Genomic DNA, 18724 nt, shown 5'->3' with positions numbered 1-18724 from the left:
TCGAAGAGGCCTACGGGCCTTACGTCGAATGCAACCCCTGGGTAAGGAGTCAGGGTCATCGGTCCTTCGAAGAGGTGTCTCTGAAAGCGCGCTCCCCCGGGGGGGAGACGAGCTCGCAGGAGAGACCGGAGGACCCACCTTCCCCTTCGAAGGTTGCGCGGAAGGGAGAGGTGAGTCTTCAGCAACATCTGAGGCAGCAGGATCAAGGGTTTGACTTGTCACGTCAGAAGGGACAGTCAAAACAGCGTCGACAATGTCCGAAGGATAAACCTCCGGAATTACCGGCGACTGTTTGACTGCAACCCCCAGCTGCAACAAGTCAAACAAGCCTTCCTTGGAGGGAGTGCCCTTAAGCCCCAAGGAAGCCCAAAGCTGAAATAAACCATGGTTAGATATCGTACAGTCAAATTCATCAAAATATAAAATATCCTCCCCCGGGGGAGGAGAGGGAACAACCTCGCTAAGGGAGGCCACGCCCTCTCCACCACCCCGAGGTTGGCAAAAACCACTAGGGCCTGCGATCTCACTCGGCGGGTTCACAGGTGAAGCCGGACAAGGGAGACCTTCGGAGGAGGTTCGGGCGGCGCAAGAGGAGTCCTTAGAGACCTCCGTCTTCAAAGTCACCTTCGAAGGAGATAGGTCTCTCTTGGACTTCTTCTTGCGCCTACGGCCGAACTTCTCCCACTGGGAGGCAGACCACTCCCAGCACACATTTTCCTTGTCACACTGTTGACCTCGGCAAAGGGGGCAAAGGGCGTGAGGATCCGTATCCATAGAGGACATAAAAGTCCCGCGCAGGCGATTAGGAAGTCCAGGGCAAGTACGCATTGTTATAGAGTCGAGGCCAACTTCACACACAAACTGTTTAAAGAGAAAGCAGAAAAAGATTAAAGGTTGTCAAGCGAGGGTGAGAGCATAAACGTCTGATCATCACCCGAGCCAAAAGTGAATTGAGCTATTCACATTGTGTGAGGGGGGGAGGGGTAGCTAGCTACCCCTTCCCTATCCCCCGCTAACTAGCGAGGGGGTAGTTAACCCTCGTTAAAATTCAATGGCTCGTCATTTCAGCTCCGCCAAAATAATACCCCATGTAAATAGCGTGGTTTGTATTAGGTTACGGAACAAATAGATTTTTCCTACGTCAAAATCTGTTTTATAGTACCCGTTCTGGCGATACGTCGCTGCTTACGGCTGTTCCGCCACTGGTAACACTGCCTCTTTTTGGCAAGGTGTTTTCTGCGGAAACCCTTGACCGTTACCTCTGCCACCCTTGGGCAGTATTGCCACTGATGGCCTTATTGTTACTGGCGGAGGGGTTAGTACTAGTCTATGGGTGTGGATATCGGCACCAGTGCCTTAGGGCACATAAGATGTTGGCGGCAATGCCGGTACTATACGGGCCAGGGATGATAGGTGTCACAGGACACATAGAAACCTCGGGGCTGAAAGTTCTTCTCGTCTGAGAAAAGGTCTCACGACCTTCCTAAGCCTCACTACCCTGTCATCTGATAGGATGGCTTTGTGCATGTTGGTGTCTAAAATCATGCCCAGGTATACCAGTTTTTGAGTGGGAAGCAGGAAAGACTTTTGGAGGTTTACCATGATCCCCAGGTAAGGCCAAAGCCTAAGAGCCTTGTCTCGGTGCTGAAGAAGGGTTGCTACCGAGTCAGCCAGTCATCCAAATAACATAGGATACGGATGCTGAATCTCTGGGTCCAAGATGACACAAGGACAACCACTCTTGTGAAGACCTGAGGTACTGTGGAAAGACTGAAGCACACTACCTTGAACTGGTATACTTTGTTGTCCATATTGAATCTTAGATAATTCATTGAAGATCGATGGATTGGGATCTGCAAGTATGCGTCCTTCAGATCCAGTATATACATGAAGTCCTGTGGTCTTACAGCTTGTCTGACCGTGTCTGCCGTCTCCATGCTGAACGAAGTCTGTTAGACAAACTTGTTCAGAACTGAGAGGTCGATGACTTGTCTCCAGTCTCCCGACACCTTTTTCACAAGAAAGAGTTGACTGAAAAAGCTTGGTGACACGTCGAGGACCTCCTGGAGAGCGCCCTTGCCCAACATGGTCTGGCTTTGTTTGGGCCTGCTCCTTTGCTGAACCCATTGCAAAGGAGTTCACAAGTACTGGATTCTTGGTCAGCCGAGGGAGAGATGAAATGAATGGGACGCGATACCCTGAACGAATCACGGACACTGTCCATGGCTTGGCCCCGAGCTGCATCCACCTGAACCAGCTACTTTGTAGGCATCCCCCCACTGATGGACAAGCAGGGGGATTGCCTATCCTAGCGTTTGTGGCTTCGGTTGCCACCTCTCTGTTCTTTTCCTCCATAGGAGGACTTAGTGCCTTTCTGGTCCTTGACAAGAAAGGGCTTCTTAGACACTGATTTGTCTTTCGCTGCCGTTTGGATCGACGGTTTGGATTGGCTGGGTTTTGGATGAGTTGATGGTCTATATGGCCGGGATGTCAAGGCCCTATGGATGAGAGAGTCTTGGCGAGACTTCCTCCACCTCTCCACAGCCTGCTCGACATCTTTAGGCTCAAAAAGCGGGGAACCCTCCAGAGAGGAGTTTCGGAGCCTTGTGATCTCGACATACATGAATAATAAAGTATTTTTATAATCTTTGAAAGATAACATGTCCCTTTAAATCAGCCACTTCAAAGGAACTTGCTGCCCGAGCTGCTTTAGTTACCAGATGTTGCGTTTTGGGTTGACAATTTGTCCGAAAATAAAAGTACACAGTATCGACAATTATGAATGTAACTGTACATTTCTTACAGGGATACATTCCCTCCAAACTTAACCTCGGGTCCTGCATCCTATCTAACCTAGAAGGTAAATCTTTACATATACAGTGAACCCTCGCTACTTTGCGGTTCGACCATCGCGGATTCACCACTTCGCGGATTTTTTCCATAACCCATATATATACAGTAATATATATATATATATATATATATATATATATATATATATATATATATATATATATATATATATATATATATATATATATGTATGCATGTATATATGTATGTATGCATATATGTAGGTATGTATATGTGTATATATATATATATATATATATATATATATATATATATATATATACTGTATATATATATATATATATATATATATATATATATATATATATATATATATATATATATATATATATATATATATATATATATATATATATATATATATATATATATACACACACACACACACATATATATACAGTATATATATATATATATATATATATATATATATATATATATATATATATATATATATATATATATATATATATATATATATACCTAAAGTAGGAAGATGTGATGTAGTTCTAAGGGAAAAGTATGGGAAATATGTCTGGGTAATAAGCAAAGCTCTACCTCCAGTTTGTTTCTTCATTATGATCAGAGATAAACGTAATCAAAACATTGGTTGCCATTTTTTATCGTGCTTTTTAGCGTGTTTAGGAAACGCATGATATAAAATCGCCTTTAATATTTGTGCCTGTTTTAGTTTAGGGTACTGTAGTACATGCATTAAGTGTTCTGTACATTAAAGGGTAGTTTGTTAACAGTACTACGTACAAGGGAAGGTTTTAAAAGTCTGAATATACATGTTGAATAAATAGGTAAATATGGTGTCACTACTTCGCAGATTTTCACCTATCGCGGCCGCGTCTGGAACCTATCTACCGCGATAAACGAGGGTTCACTGTACAGTATATCTATACTGTACTATAGATGACATAAAAATATCACACGGCCACATCCCTTCCCCTGACAATGTAGATAATGCATGACATAATCATATCACACTTTTGGATAAATATCAGTTGCTGATTGGTTATGACAATGATAACATTGAAAGGTTGCTAATTCAATAACTACAAGAGAATCTAGAGTCTGTAAATTGAACTTATTTTTGTACAAATATTCTATCGATATCCTTTATAAAGGGTTAATACAGTATGATATTTTAATTACTAGCAAAACTGGAATTTGCTATAAGAAATGGTCGAGACCTGGCTAGTTTAGTACTTTTCTCTACAGTATATGTTTAATGGGGGCTGGGGCATAATAACATATGCATCAGGCGATTAAAATGTGAAGTCTATTTCTCACTCCAATTCCATCATTTACTTTTGGGAGACTGATTAGGGGTTACTGCACATGTGATGTTCTCATTTGCTTTTGATAGCTGTTCTGTGGTTTGTATGACATAATCATTACCTAGCTTTTTAGACAAATTACAAGCTTCCAAATATTTATGTACAAGTTCCCGGAGGTTATTATACAACAGCCATTTTATCCACCCTTTCCTTCAGTTCCAACATGCCTACCATCACATAAAGACATCTCCAAGAAGGAAGTAAAACCTATTTTGAAATTTAGTGTAATTTCATCCATACAGTACAGTATCTTAGTAATTATTTTGAAAATGCTCCCTGTTTAATACCTGTATGTAGCTATTATTGCGCATGTGAAAGTAAAAAATATCCCCGAAATAATGACTCACAGGATTGCATGTACAGCACATCCGTGTACCACTTTCCAGAACAGAGTAGTGAAATAATGCTAATTTTGCAAGTGTAGCAAGCCACGGTGGAGAAAAAAGCATTAGGATGTGAAGTGAATCATAAATAATTATGATACTTTTATTTCCAGCCACTTACATGAACCATATATAAAACCAACTGGTTATCTTGTGTTGAATTTGCATTTACGACCTTTATTTTTACTGCAAATCACTCTTATTGGACATTTCTCCACCCAAAAACCCCAGTTTCTCACTGGGGTCCTACATAATGGTCTTTATACATGGGGGTTCAAAAACTCGGTTAAAAGGTGGTTTGTCCAATACAGTACTCATGGTCCAAAATGCATAGAACACAAGATAGCGAGTTGGAAAAATATTAGATTCATGTATTACAGTAACATATATTTACCCTCGCTTTTAACAGAAAGGAAGCTGCACCCACCCTCCACCCATCTGGAGACGAGTAAGAAGCCTACCTCTTCTACTCCAGATGGCACATACATCAGGAGACAGAAAAGAGTAAGCGACCAACTGAATCCACTAAGGACAATATTTCTAGCTTGGTTGGCAAGTCTAGCTGTTCCTGCTGGCCTACTAATGGTATGGGTACGGAGGGTACAGGATGCCATCATCACATTCTCAATGCTCGAGGATCAATGCATCTTCATCCTGCATGATAATCAAATTTTGGTTTACCATATGAAAAACACTGCCAACTGCACAAGTTATATTTTGATAGCGGATAAGGGGTTAAACTTGGGTACCTAGCCATCCTACAGGAAGGGAGGATATGGGTTGGCATGCCAACGGGATATTTGTACTGTACAGTAGTTGTATCTATAAAAAGTTAATCAATAACAATTTACTGTGAGAAGGATTCAAGAACACCTAACCTATCTGTAACTGTACTTATAACCTAAAACTCAATCATTAAAAGTAAAGGTAGTCTTGAGCTATAATTATATTTGGTTCTTGGACCTTACTTCATATTAGCAAAAGAGGTTCATATATTTTTGTGTTTGCGAAAAGTGGAAGTTCTATGTTGAACATGTAACCAGAACATATATAGCATAATTTTTGGGCTCGAGCCATGTCGTCCTGATGGAAGTTCCCTTCTGTTGCTTCCTACTGTATTATATTTCTGCGAGTGATATTACAAGAGAATTACCGTTAGGTATTAAGGGTTTCTAACCCCTGGAACGACTAGACGAAGATATCGTGTATTATCAAGGACGTATCCGAAGATAACCATAAATATCTGCACACCAAGATTTTGAGCTCACCCTTCGCAAAGGGTAACTTGAAAGAACTGCAAGAACCCAGCATGAGAAATATCGAACAAATGTAGCATGGTGGACCAACGGATACACCGTCAAAGGATAGGCTAGGATTGGATGCTGCAAGTCAAAGGAGAAATCCCAAGGGCTAGGAACGGCAAGACATAAAGTCAACGTACCAACTAAATAAGATCACCCTTCGCAAAGGGGAGCTAAAAAAAACTGTGCATACCTAGGTCGAGAAATCACAAGACACGTTAATTTCAATGACTGCATAGAATATTGATAACAACATTTATTTTCATAACTTCGTAAGTGGAAGACCCTATGATTATTATATTCAACAGTGCACATAGATAGGTATTATTTTACAACTTTACTGATACTTACATATGTCAGCTTATCTTCTATCAATATTCAGACTCAATTCACTCTTTAATACGAAAGCCCTCTAAAGTTTATCTTATCTCATTCAGTTTGATTATGGCAATGACCTGGGATCCAACAAGAATCAAAGATACGATAACGACTGTCCTACAAGTAGTTTAAAGAAAAAAAAAAAAAAGACTATGGTCCGAGTGAGTGTGACGGAAGAGACTCAAGACCGAAACTAATAAAGTTGTCTACAAATGCACCGTTGTGAATATTTCGTTCTTGCATGTGTAATCTTGTAGCTCTAATATTTATTCAGTTAATATAGTATTTATTTACAAATTAGTATATAAAAACCTTCAGTTAGTCAGTGATTATATTGATATAAACTTAAACCTATGCCATTTACAAGCATTCGGACGATGTCCGTCTTGTTTACGTACATCAGCTGATCTGATTACAATTTAAACACACGTGTTCTACGGATGACAATTACAGTCTGACAGCCAGTTTCCGTCGATTGGGAAGATAAAAGTGTATTGTAAATTTACTAAATATATATTTTTAACGAGTTTAGAATTGATGATATTGTGAGATTGAACTACTGTAGTATTGTTGCCATAAGAATACCGGCACTTTTTTAAAATCAGTCCAGAAGTCTAAGGTAAGTTTTCGACTGTTTATTTAGTCACCATTCAAACTCGATTGTATGAAGCATGAAGTCTGTTGAAGTTTGGGTGTCCTTTAAGAGGTGTATGTATAATAACCGGCATGCTCCATAGCTCCCTTATTTTCAACCTTATCGCTTAGAATACCGAAGTCTAAGTGGGGTCGCAGGGGCCTGTTTACCTGACGTTAGTTAAGTAGGTAACGAAACGGCTTTAAGAAGAGTACCGAAGTCTAAGTGGGGTCGCAGGTTCCCGTTAATCTGCTGTTAGTCAAGTAGGTAACGAAACGGCTTTTAGGTTAGTTTAGATGGGGAAGTTTAGGTTAGGTGGTATTCTATGCATAAGTTCCTGCCCGTCGTTATACGAAGGCTCCTTATATAATTTTTGGCATTAAAAAATGGAAAACAATGTATTTATAGGTGTTTTGAACGTTTATGATGGCTCCGACTGGCGGCAAATGACCATTTTTGTGCTATTTGACTCCTAACTCCAGGCCCCCAAAAAACCACTATTTCACACAAAAACACTTATTATTTGGGGTATTTGTTTACAAGAGCACGCTCTTCATTTACTACAAAATTATGCAATTCTGCAGCTCCCCTCTTTTTGTATAGTAACTAGGAGGTTCTTTAAATGCTGGGAAAGCAAAAAATAGCAAGATATGTTGCGCAAGGGGGGAGGAGGGGGAGGGGTTAGTTGAGGCGGTACTAAACGACGGGGAACCGACATCGTCAACATAGTCAATCAGCGGACATTTTGAATAATTTAAAAATATATACTAAATTAAAACTCGGGTAATTACTCAAAAGTGTCACTATTTGTGAATTGTATATTTTATTTGGTAAGCACTTGTTTTTTTAAAGAAACTATTTTGAGGATGGCTAGTTTTCCCAGATGACGTTTTGCTACCCTAACGCCATCTATTGACCATTCCCTAAGGATGCCTGCCAATTTCCCGCCAATGAATATAGACATATGCTGTAAAAATAGTCATTCTCGTATCTTGGGGCAAAAATTTGCTCGAAACTTTCCTTGTATCTCAAATTTCTCATGTGTTGGGACACTCGTAGGTATTACTGCATTCCTTTTTGCGTTTTCTTTCTTTGGACCTGCTGTCTATATGAAATAAATGTAGTGTATCAAAATTTCTTTAACCCCCATTTTATTGACTTCGGTCTTTTCATCTACTTGAGATAAAGTTCTTTCACAGTGAGTGGGAGTGTGCTATTGATTTACTTTGTTCCTACCTTTGTACAAACTTCTTGCTTACTTTCATTGTTCGGTAACATGGTACCAATGCTGTAGGAAGTATGCTTATATCTTTGAAGTTACAGGGTTAAAACCCTTCTGGCTACAACTGAGAATGATAATTCTCTGGTACACTTCAATCAGGATGACATGGCTTGAGCCCAAAAAACGGATTTTGACATAGGAAGAATATATTTTTGGGTAAGATAGCCATGTCGTCCTGATGGCCTGCCCGTTACTTTCTATCCTCTCCTTGCGTCATGCGATGGTTAAACAGGAAGTGTGTTAGTCGTAGCACATCTTTGAGATAGGGAGTAGTAACGGCTCTCTCGCCCACGTATCCTACCCTATCCTTTAACCTTCGAGACAAGGTTGACTCTATTTGGGGAAGGACAACCATTGCTTGTTATTAACACAATATACACAATATCTCTCGGGATATTCGCTCCGGAGGTGAGAACTCCGTGATACCTCTAAGGTAAATTTCTCTGGTATATCACTCGCAGAAATATCCCAAGTAAGTGCTGCCAATGAGGAACTTCCATCAGGACGACATGGCCATCTCACTCAAAAATAGATTTTACCTCTGTCAAAATCTGTTTTTTAAACAATTTTTATATTATCTAACCATATTATCCTAAGACATTTAGGTTACACTACCTGCCTCGATCACCCTTCAAGTGGTAGGTTAATTTTAAAGTGAAGTTGTTCCGTAACCGAAATACAAACCACGCTATTTACATAGGGTTTACTTTCGGCGTAGCTGAAATGACAAGCCATTAGAATTTAACGAGGGTGTATTACCCCCGCGCTAGTTAGCAAGGGGGTAGGGGAGTGGTAGCTAGCTATCCCTCCCCACCTCACACACCGGTGAACTGCTTCACTTCACTTTTGGCTCGGACAATGAACAGACGTCTCTGTCCCGTCCTCGCATGGCAGCCATTAATGTTTTGTCTTACTTAATTACTTACTTTTCTTATACTTAATTACTTACTTTTCTTATACTGTACTTAATATATATGTAGACATCCTTATGTTTATGTATATATTTGAGTATAGAAATACAGTAAGTTTCCTTTTTAGTGTTGTGCTGTGTGTGTGTAGGAAGTCCATTCATTGTACGACAACTTCTCCGTGTGGTCCTAGGCCCCCCCAGTGACATTTCATGGGTCGCGATCTCTCCCTTCGGCGGACGCCGTGGGGAATCGTCATCGCTGGACTTTATTTATTATCTGTTTCCCGCTGTTCCTCCTTCCCTACGGGGAACTTGGTATCTCAGGGTAGGGAACATGGAAGTTTAGTTGACTACTGTCTCTCTCTCCTTGAGGTCGTTCACCCTTTTATTTCTACTACGTTTTACGGTAGCTTCCTTCCCGTTGCGAGATGAATTGCTACTCCATTTATTTTGTCTCAATTATTTTTAATCAAATCTAATTGTATTTGTTAACTTTTCACCTTCTGTGTAGAACGCTTCCCTTCGGGGTTCATTCGTTCTTACTATTAGTGATCATTCTTAGATGAATTACATAATTATAATTGTTATAATTCTGTTTTGTTACAGTTCTCCGCCTTCCCCCCCTCCCGTGAGTGTCAGTAGGGGAGGAGGGTGCATTCCTGGTGCGTAATTCTTATGTTCTTTTCCCTCAGGGGTTCCTCTTCGGAGTTCCCCCGGGGGAATTAATGTTAACTAATTGTTTTATTTTCACAGTTATCTATCTAGTGCTTCGTTTGCCTATTGTGCCAATGAAGCAGAGCTGTCCTGTTGGGGCCTGGGGAGTCTGCTGTTGCCGCCTCCTCTACGACTTCGTCATGGGCGTGTTCCCTTCTCCTAGAAGTTCTCCCGTGACAACTGTCAGCTCCTTAGTTCATTTAGAATGCTCAGGAGGTTCGCCTCCAAGGGTGGGTAACTTCCCTTGCGAGGGAGGTTCCCTTCCCAGGTATATGATTTTTTTCCCTTGGGGGGGGGGGGGGGGCAACTTCTCTTACCTTAATATTTTCTGGTCCTCGGGCGGTTATGCTCTTGGTGCTGACCGACCGCTTTTGTAACCATGCTCAAGGGGCTGAGTGGTTGCAAGGCCGGACCATGGTGTTCGTGCGATTATGCTCGTGGTGCTAAGCGGTCGCACTTGCAGCTACGCTCAAGGGGCTGAGCAGCTGCAGGAGCTCCTCTTCGGAGGTTGCTCTTTATGGTCAGCTTGCTAATCCAATGGCCCTAGGGGCGCCTTCATTAGTTCTTCCTGTCTCTTCTACGAAGTGTTCACCTCTCTCGTTCGCGAGAGAGACACTCATAGAGACTCCTCTTTGGAGGACTCACTTGCTGTTGTTGCTGAAGGCACAGCTTCCCCCTCCAAACATCCTTTGAGGGGGCAGCTGAATCCAACGGTCTCTCCTGCGAGTGTCTTCATCTTCAGCCGCAGAGGATCCTCCTCGACGAGAACAGACCGTTGCAGCTGCTTCGCTACTCCTGTCGGCAGTTCGTTCGCGATCTCCGACACCTGCCAGATCTTCTCGTCTTCCTTCTCCGTTCCTGGACGCAGAAGCGCTGTGGGCGCCACTCCTCCCCGTTTTCCGAACGGGCACCGGTCCCTTCGGGGCAAAGGGCTTATCTCACTGTGTGAGTAAGTCCCTTTTGTGCCAGGTTTTACCTGTGCAACCGAGCGCACAGTAGTTCGCAATGCTCTCCTGCTGTGGACCAGACTTCTGCTGAATCAACTCTCCAGTGATCTCCTGTAGCTGAGTCTCGCCGTAGATCTCCTGATCGCCAAGTCTTCTGAGACCTTCTGTGCAGCTACGTGCCATGCGCGCCTACGATCTCCTGAACGCCCACGATCGCCTGCTCGCCGGCGCACATCTGATCGCCCTATTCTGATGTGCGTGATGCGCGCCAACGTTCGCCCACGCACCCACGATCTTCGGATCTGGGCGCAGGCAAGGAATTTATTCCTTCGCCTCCTCTCCGACGATCTCTCTGGTTCTGCACCCTCGCCGATATCGTCTGGCCGCGCATATTTTCTGGCCACGCAACTACGATCTCCTGGTTCCTGCCTCGTCACGCGCAGTTCAAGAAGTTCCTACGCTGGCGCACAGGTACTCACAGGGTCTTCTGGACTCGCAGCGCCCTTCTAAAGTTTCGCGCCCACGCGCGATTCCAGTTCCAGCGCGTCAGCACGCTTCCACTTCACACCGCGCCGCCCAGAAGACACCTCACAGGCACCCCTGGGCTCTCCTTACGCGCCAGCGATATCCTACGCGCCCGCGCGATTCTTCGCCTGCGTGCAAGCGTTTTCAACACGCCAACGCTTCAATCGTCGTAGGTTTCCTACACGCCCACGCGTTAACTCTCCTGTACGCGATCGGTCGCTACGCGCCACTGCTTGCCAATGCGCCTTTGCCCGCCTATGATCCATCGCTCGCTTACACGCCATCGGTCCCGGCCGCCTGCGCTCGCCCTTATGACCGCGCGCCACGTGCCCGCGCACATGCGCACCCATGTTCACCCGGGCGCGAACCAACTGTTTTCCATCTCGCCAGCGCGATTACCGCCAGTGAGCCATCGCTCGCCAACACGCCTTCGCTTGCCTGCGCACTATCGCTCGCCTACGCACCATCGGTCTCCCGACCGCCAGCGCTCGCCCTTACAACTGCGCTCGCCCCCACCTGCACGCCCTCGTGCACTTTCGACTACGCGCTCTCGCGCCTGCGCAGACGCACCCACGTTCGCCCACGCGCGAACCAACGATTTACTATCGTGCGAGCGCCAGGGCGATTTCGACCGCAATTCCCGTCGGGTTTTTGCAACAAGGGCAACCTGGCGAGTCTTCTGGAATGCGTACTTCCAGATCACGATCTTCACCCCGTAAACGCAGAGCATGGCACGTGCAAGAGCAAGAAGAATCTTCAGAGAGGTCTGGGCAACATTCTTCTCCTTCTTTTCAGAACCTGGTTTAGCCCTTCCTCTCCACCTTTCCGTGGAAGGGACTTACTAGGGAGTTTTTCTCTCGAGAAATTCTCCGCCCGGCAGGTGTCTTTCTCGTTTTCGGAGATCTTTAGCCAGGAGAAAGCCGCAAAGTGTGCCATGCGGACGACTTCGTGGCTGGTCGTCTGGCTTGGATCTCTGGGCATCCTGTTGCAATCCGAGAATTTGTCCAAGGAGAGCTCCAGGAAGGCCATGGAAACTTTCCTCCTCTTGGGCACGAATACCATCGCTTCCCGGCTCACCAAGTTTCGAACTTGTGGGCAAACTCGATGTTGAAGCCTTGAGATGCAGTGACCGAGAAGTTCCTCTCGTAAGTCCCAACCATGGATGTCGGCAAGCTCAGTCACTCTTCCACCCTTGGACAGACCTTGGTTTGAGCCCAAGGATGGGGAACGGACAACAGAGAGGTGGAGAAAGTCGAATCACGATTCGCTCCTCCAAGGCGCTTACATCCAGACCCTACAAGCCTCCAGCGCCTCAAACAACAGCCTCGTCAGCCTAGGACATCGGAATCGGCAGCTAAGACAAGGTGTCTAAACAGCAGCCCCCTCCTGTCAGAGACAAGAATGGCGGGAAGTCCTCCTGGGGAGGCATTAATCCTGAGGGAGCGGCCGAGGCCGCAAACGCTAGGATTAGCAACCCCCCTGCATGGTCCCCAGTAGGGGGATGCCTAAGGTTACGCGCTCAGGTGGCAACAACTCGGGGCCGATTCCTGCACGATCTCCTTGATCAGCCAAGGATATCGCATCCCGTTCTTTACATCTCTACCTCCATTGACAGCGAATCCAGCGTCGCTGAGCTCCTATCCTATGGGTTTGGCAAAGGGGCTGGCCCTTCGGGCAGGAATCGAGACCATGCTCTAAAATTATGCTCTCCAAAAGGTCATCGACGGCTTCCCCCCCCCCCCCCCCCCCCCGGCTTCTTCAGTCGACTCTTTCTTGTAAGAAAGCGTCGGAAGGCTGGAAACCTGTCTCGACCTCTCAGCCCTGAACAAGTTTGTCGAACAAACTTCGTTCAGTGTGGAACAGCAGAGTCAATCAGGCTTGTAGTGAGACCACAAGACTTCATGTGCACACTGGTCCGTCTTCCAGGAAGTACTTGAAATTCAGCCTAGACAACAAGTTATACCAGTTCAAGGTGCTGTGTTTCGATCTCTCCACAGCACCGCAGGTGTCCACCAGAATGTTCACCCTGTTATCTTCATGGCCACACAGGAGCGGCATCCGTCTCCTTCGCTTTCTGGATGACTGACTAACCCAGGCAGTCTCGGAATCGACCCTTCTTCGACACAGAGACGAGCTTCTCTTCTGGGACTTTGCCAGGATCTAGGGATCGTGGTAATTCTTGAGAAGTCTTCTCTGCTTCCATCTCAACTACTGGTATATCTAGGCATGATATTAGACTCCAATCTCCAAGCCTTCCCATCAGATGACAGGATAGCAAGGCTGAGGAGAGTCGCAGAACCTTTCCTCAGACGAGGAGAGCTTCCAGCCCAACCTTTGTTACGCCTCCTAGGTCACTTTTCCTCCTTGGCCAGGCTAGTTCCAACGGCCGCCTCAGGATGAGATCCCTGCTTCGGCGGCCTAAGTCCCGGTGGAATCAAGACAACGATTCCCTGGACATTCTGGTTCCTTTTGGGACCTGCGGAACGAATGGACCTGCAGTGGTAGTTGACCTACGGGAACCTTTGCAAGGGAATGGATCTTCTCGTCCTTCCCCCGCATTTGATCCTGTTCTCGGACTCGTCAAAACAAGGGGGTGGGGGGGGGGGGCGCGTTCTGAATCAGGCCTATGGTCAGAACCAGAAGGGTACCTCCACATCAATCTGCTAGGAATGAAGGCCGTATTCTGGCCCTTCAACACTTCCAACAGACCCTGGCGAGTCACTCTGTAAACGACAACTTTCTCATCTTGCAGTAGAGATACCGAGATGAACCGAAGTCCACTCAATACCCTATTGGCTCGCTTCATTCCGGACAAAGGAATGTGCTTTCCGTCAGTCTGAGCAGGTAGCCTACAATTCCTGACCTTGTGGACCTGTTTGCGACAGCCTTGATTTTGCAAGCTGCCGCTGTACTACTCCCAGTCCCAGACCCCAAGGCACTCTGGCAAGATGCCTTCCTACACGGAGGGACAACATCGACGTCTACGTCTTCCCACCGTTCTGTCTGTTGAGAAGGGGGCTCAACAATACTGTACTAGACTATCGGTCAACCTGTCGATGACTCTGATAGCTCTGCTGCGGAGTCATGCAGAGTGGTTCCCGGATATTCTGCATATCATGACGGAACTCCTGAGAGAGCTTCCCCCACGACACATGCTACTCAAACAACCACACTGCAACATCTACCACAAGCTGTAGCATCGCTTCGGCTTCACGCCTGGAGACCATCCAGCATCTCCTCACAGAGAGAGGCGTTCCGCAGCAAGTTGCGGAGCGGATGTCTCGACACCTGCGAAAGTCATCCACAGGGGTCTACCAGGTGAAGTGAAGAGTCTTCTGTGGTTGGTGTTGTGGGAGCGGTACCTCTCCCCTTGATACCACTATTCCAGCATAGCGAAGTTATTGTATATCGGCGGGAGGAAATGTACCTTTCTCTCTCGGCGGTGGAAGCCTATTGCTCAGCCATAAGCCTGGCCTTCAGGCTGAAAGGAGTAGACATTTCCTCCTCGCTGGATCTTTCTTCGCTCATACAAAACTACGAACTTACCTGCCTCCAGTCGGAAGTGAGACCTCCTCCATGGAACATGGTTCAGGCTCTTAGGGCTCTTAAGAGATCGGCTTGCGAACCATTACGCCAGGCTTCTGATCGTCACCGGTCTTGGAAGACAGTGCTCCTGCTCGCTTTGGCCTCGGCCAAGCGTGTCAGCGAACTTCATGGTCTCTTGTACGACGTCGCCCATTCAAGAGGATAGGTGGAGGTAACGTTCAGGTTCGTCCCTGAGTTGATTACTAGACTCAAAATCTGGGAATCCCGGACCTTCGGTTGACTCCTTCAGGATTTCAAGTCAACGTTCTGTAACAGATGACCCAGACCTTCTCCTACTATGCCCAGTAAGGAGTCGGAGGGGTACCTTAAAGAACAGCTGCAGTTCGTCCTCACGTGCAAGCCCTGTTTGGGATCACAGGGAGGACGGAGAGGGCGGTCATCAAGAATGCCTTTTCAGCCTGGACTCATAGGGTCATCCATCACGCCCTGAATCCAGATCCTCCTCCGTCACGTCGCCTTAGAGCACACGATGTCAGAGGCATCGCAGCGTCCCTGGCCTTCAAGAGAAACGACTCTGTGACGCAGGTGCTACAAGTTGGAGTCTGGAAGCGTCTAACAACCTTCACAGCCCATTACCTGCAGGACATGACCCACAGGAGCCTCGATACGTTTTCTATCGGCCCTGTGGTGGCTACACAACAGCTGGTCTAACCTCAGGCTCCTTAATGGACAGGTAGCAGAAGGTTGAGGGCATTGTTATCCGGTTTTAGACTGCATGAATGAAAGAAGTATGTCTGGCCCTTCTTTCTTCATCCTCCCCTCTCTTGGGGAAAGCAGCATCCTGGGTTCTCTGCATAGCTGACCTCAAACCTTTGCAGGTAAACCATGCTTCCTTGTGTTCCTAGTATTAAGTTAATACTGTCGCGTCCCCCATACCCTGACAAGGTGGTATTGGGAACGTCCTAGCCTGGAATTCCAGCTAAAGGACTTCAGGTCGACTTCCTAGGACAAGTCACACTTCTTCCCTCCGCACATAAGCTTATGTAGGCCGCACGTTTCTTGCGTAGCAAGAAACTTGTGAGGTTCAGGGACTCATTTTCTTGAGTGCTGCTCACTCGGATTCTGAGTCCCCGGGTAAGCCAAAGCCAGTAAGGCTGGGGACTTTCCACCCTTCCTAAGGGTAAGTCACCCTATGTAAATAGCGTGGTTTGTATTTAGGTTACGGAACAAATGACAAATTCGGAGATAATTTGTATTTTTCCTAACCATACAAACCTTAGCTAGTTACACATATTTGCTCGCCAGCCCTGTCCCCCAAGGCAAATCCTACCTTGCTAACTAGCACGGGGGTAATACACCCTAGTTAAATTTTAATGGCTCGTCATTTCAGCTACGCCAAAAGTAAACCCCTATGTAAATAGCTAAGGTTTGTATGGTAAGGAAGAATACAAATTATCTCCGAATTTGTCATGTTACTCTGCATGGTGGGTGAACTGGGCATATCTGCTACCCGCCACCTACTATAGTACTAATGCTTCACTTAATGGCCATTCCAGCTTTGCTGAAGTCATATTCCTATTAAAGGTCTAAGGGTTGTATGGTTAGGAAAATACAAATTGATTAAAATATTATATTTGTTCTGATGCAAATAAAAACCTTCTGCTATTTATAGGGGTATTAACTTTTCGGCAATACTGAAAACTAGCCAAGACAATTTTAGTAAGGGATAACTACCCCCATCTGCTAGTTAGCTGGTGGGGGGTAGGGTAGACCGGGAATCCCGCTCACTCACACATGTCAGCTGACTATTAATTTGCTTTTTCTTTTTCTTGTGTGCAGGTGTGTGTGTTTGCTGTCCCATTATGTGGACACGTCCTGGTCACGAGGGCCACAGCTGCGGTGCCTGCATGTTGTCCGTTGAGCCGGACCCTCACCTCCTGTGCCCGGCTGGCCAAGGCCATAGGTGTTCACAGGATGACAACTGTGTTGAGTGTCAGAAGTGGCTGGCCTCCCAGTGGGAGAGGTTCGGGCGTAGGAAGACGAAGAACTCTAATCGCGATTCTTCGCCTTCGTGGTCTTCCTCGAAATCGAAGAAGTCGCAGGCTTCTGCTTCTTACACCCCCAAATCTCTTTCCAAAGCTGCTCCTCTGCTGGGCCCTTGAGGGGTACAACCGAGCAGCAGCGCAGGGTTTGTGACTCCAGGTCAACCCTGTAGGTTAGGCGAAGGTGTTGACTCCCCTAGTGAGTTGGCTCCTTCCCTTCCCCCAGGGAGCCCCTGTTCATTCTCGGATCTTGTATCCTTTTGGTCATTGCTGGGTGTCGATGGACCCCCTTCAAAGGAAGCTCTCTTTGAGCTCCTTCAAAGGGAAGCGGAGAGAAGGCATTCATCTCCTTCCTCCGCAGAGGTTGATCCTCCTAGTGTGGGCGCAGCAGCCAATCAGTTAGGCCTTGAGTCTGTTTCTGACGCTGAGGAGTATTCTGATCCACCAGGGACAATGGCAGAGCTTTCTCCGAGGTAGGTTTTCCCTTCGGGGAAACAAATCTCTCGTTCGTGAGAGTAGACCGCCTCAGGGCATCGGCTGTCTCCGTACGCTTATGGTGTTCCTCCAGGGGAGGAGCCAAAGTCTCATCTTAAGTGATGTTCTCCTTCGGGAGAAGAAACCTCCCCTGCAAAGGAGGTATCTTTAGAGCTGGATCAGTCTCCTCCTTGGGCAGAGTCTGCTCTGCGTTCCTCTCTGGAGGATCATAAGGTGGAAGGGTTTGTGACCCGTGTCCATCCTGGACGTTCTCCTCCTCGAGCTGTGAGGAAACTTCTTTTTGAACCTACTGGTTCTCCTCACGTTGACCCCTCAGGGTCTCGTGACAACCACCCTTTGGGCTGGCGTGATCGTGAGCCTTTGGGCTCTAGTCATGTTGATCCTATAGGCTCCTATGACCCTAGGAGTCCTTCAGGTCTCAGTCGTATTGAACGTTCGGGTTCTCGCAACTTGGAACTTTCGAGTTCCAGTTATGCAGAGCCTCCGGGCTCTCGTAACAATAGTTATGCTGAGCCTTCGGGCTCTCGTGCCATCAGTCACACTGACCTTCCGGGGTCTCGTGACAGGAAAGCTTCGGTTTCCTGTTACGCTGACCCTTCGGGGCCTCGTAACAATGGTTATGTTGAGCCCTTGGGCTCTCGTGCCTCTCGTCACTCTGATCCTTTGGGGTCTCGTGACAGGGAAACTGCAGTTTCCTGTTATGTTGATCCTTCGGGGTCTCACAACTCAAGTTACGCTGAGTCTTCGGGCCCTCATGAATTTCGTCATGCTGACCCAACGGGGTCTCATGACAGGGAAACCTCGGTTTCGCGTTGCTATGATCCTTCGGGGTCTCACAACCCAGGTTACGCTGAGCCCTTAGGCTCTCGTGCCTCTCGTCACACTGATCTTTCGGGGTCTCGTGGCATGGAAACTGCAGTTTCCTGTTATGTTGATCCTTTTGGGTCTCGTAACATCGGTATCGCTGAGCATGTAGGCTCTCGTGCCGGACGCTACGATTTTCCCTCAGGTTCTCGTAGCATGGAGTTCTCTCTTCATCCCACGAATCCTAGGGGTTCACGCGATCACGCTGAACCTGTTGTTTCTCGTGACCCTTGTCATTGAGAGTTTCACTCTCATGACAGAGTCTTCGGACTCTTGTCGCGTACAGTGTTCGCACTCACACGACCAGCGCTACGCTGAACCCTCAGGTTCTTGCAGCCCTCATCCTGTTATCCATCCAACAGGAGTTAGTGACAAGGTTCCTCAAAGTCCCAGCTGTATGGATTCTTATGGGTCGTGCGATCGGGGTTTGCGATCCACGGTTGCTCCCCCTCCTGGCTTTCTGCCACTTGATTCAGCTCAGTC

The 18724-nt window shown here is 46.6% G+C and overlaps 2 protein-coding genes across 2 annotated transcripts in view; one reads left to right on the top strand and one right to left on the bottom strand.

Annotated features, from left to right (window-relative positions):
- LOC137632334 (threonine synthase-like 2) overlaps positions 1–6428 on the bottom strand; it is an 81058-nt gene extending 74630 nt beyond the window's left edge. Inside the window, exon 1 of the mRNA XM_068364266.1 lies at positions 6256–6428. The gene's annotated coding sequence lies outside the window, so the exon portion shown is untranslated. The remainder of the gene's footprint in view (positions 1–6255) is intronic.
- A 242-nt stretch (positions 6429–6670) lies between these two features.
- LOC137632337 (pseudouridine-5'-phosphate glycosidase-like) overlaps positions 6671–18724 on the top strand; it is a 350199-nt gene continuing 338145 nt past the window's right edge. Inside the window, exon 1 of the mRNA XM_068364269.1 lies at positions 6671–6901. The gene's annotated coding sequence lies outside the window, so the exon portion shown is untranslated. The remainder of the gene's footprint in view (positions 6902–18724) is intronic.

This window comes from Palaemon carinicauda, chromosome 41 (assembly GCF_036898095.1).
Source record: "Palaemon carinicauda isolate YSFRI2023 chromosome 41, ASM3689809v2, whole genome shotgun sequence".
NCBI lineage: Eukaryota > Metazoa > Arthropoda > Malacostraca > Decapoda > Palaemonidae > Palaemon > Palaemon carinicauda.
The sequence above is the reverse complement of the archived record's forward strand: the minus strand, read 5'-3'. Positions and strand labels throughout refer to the sequence as shown.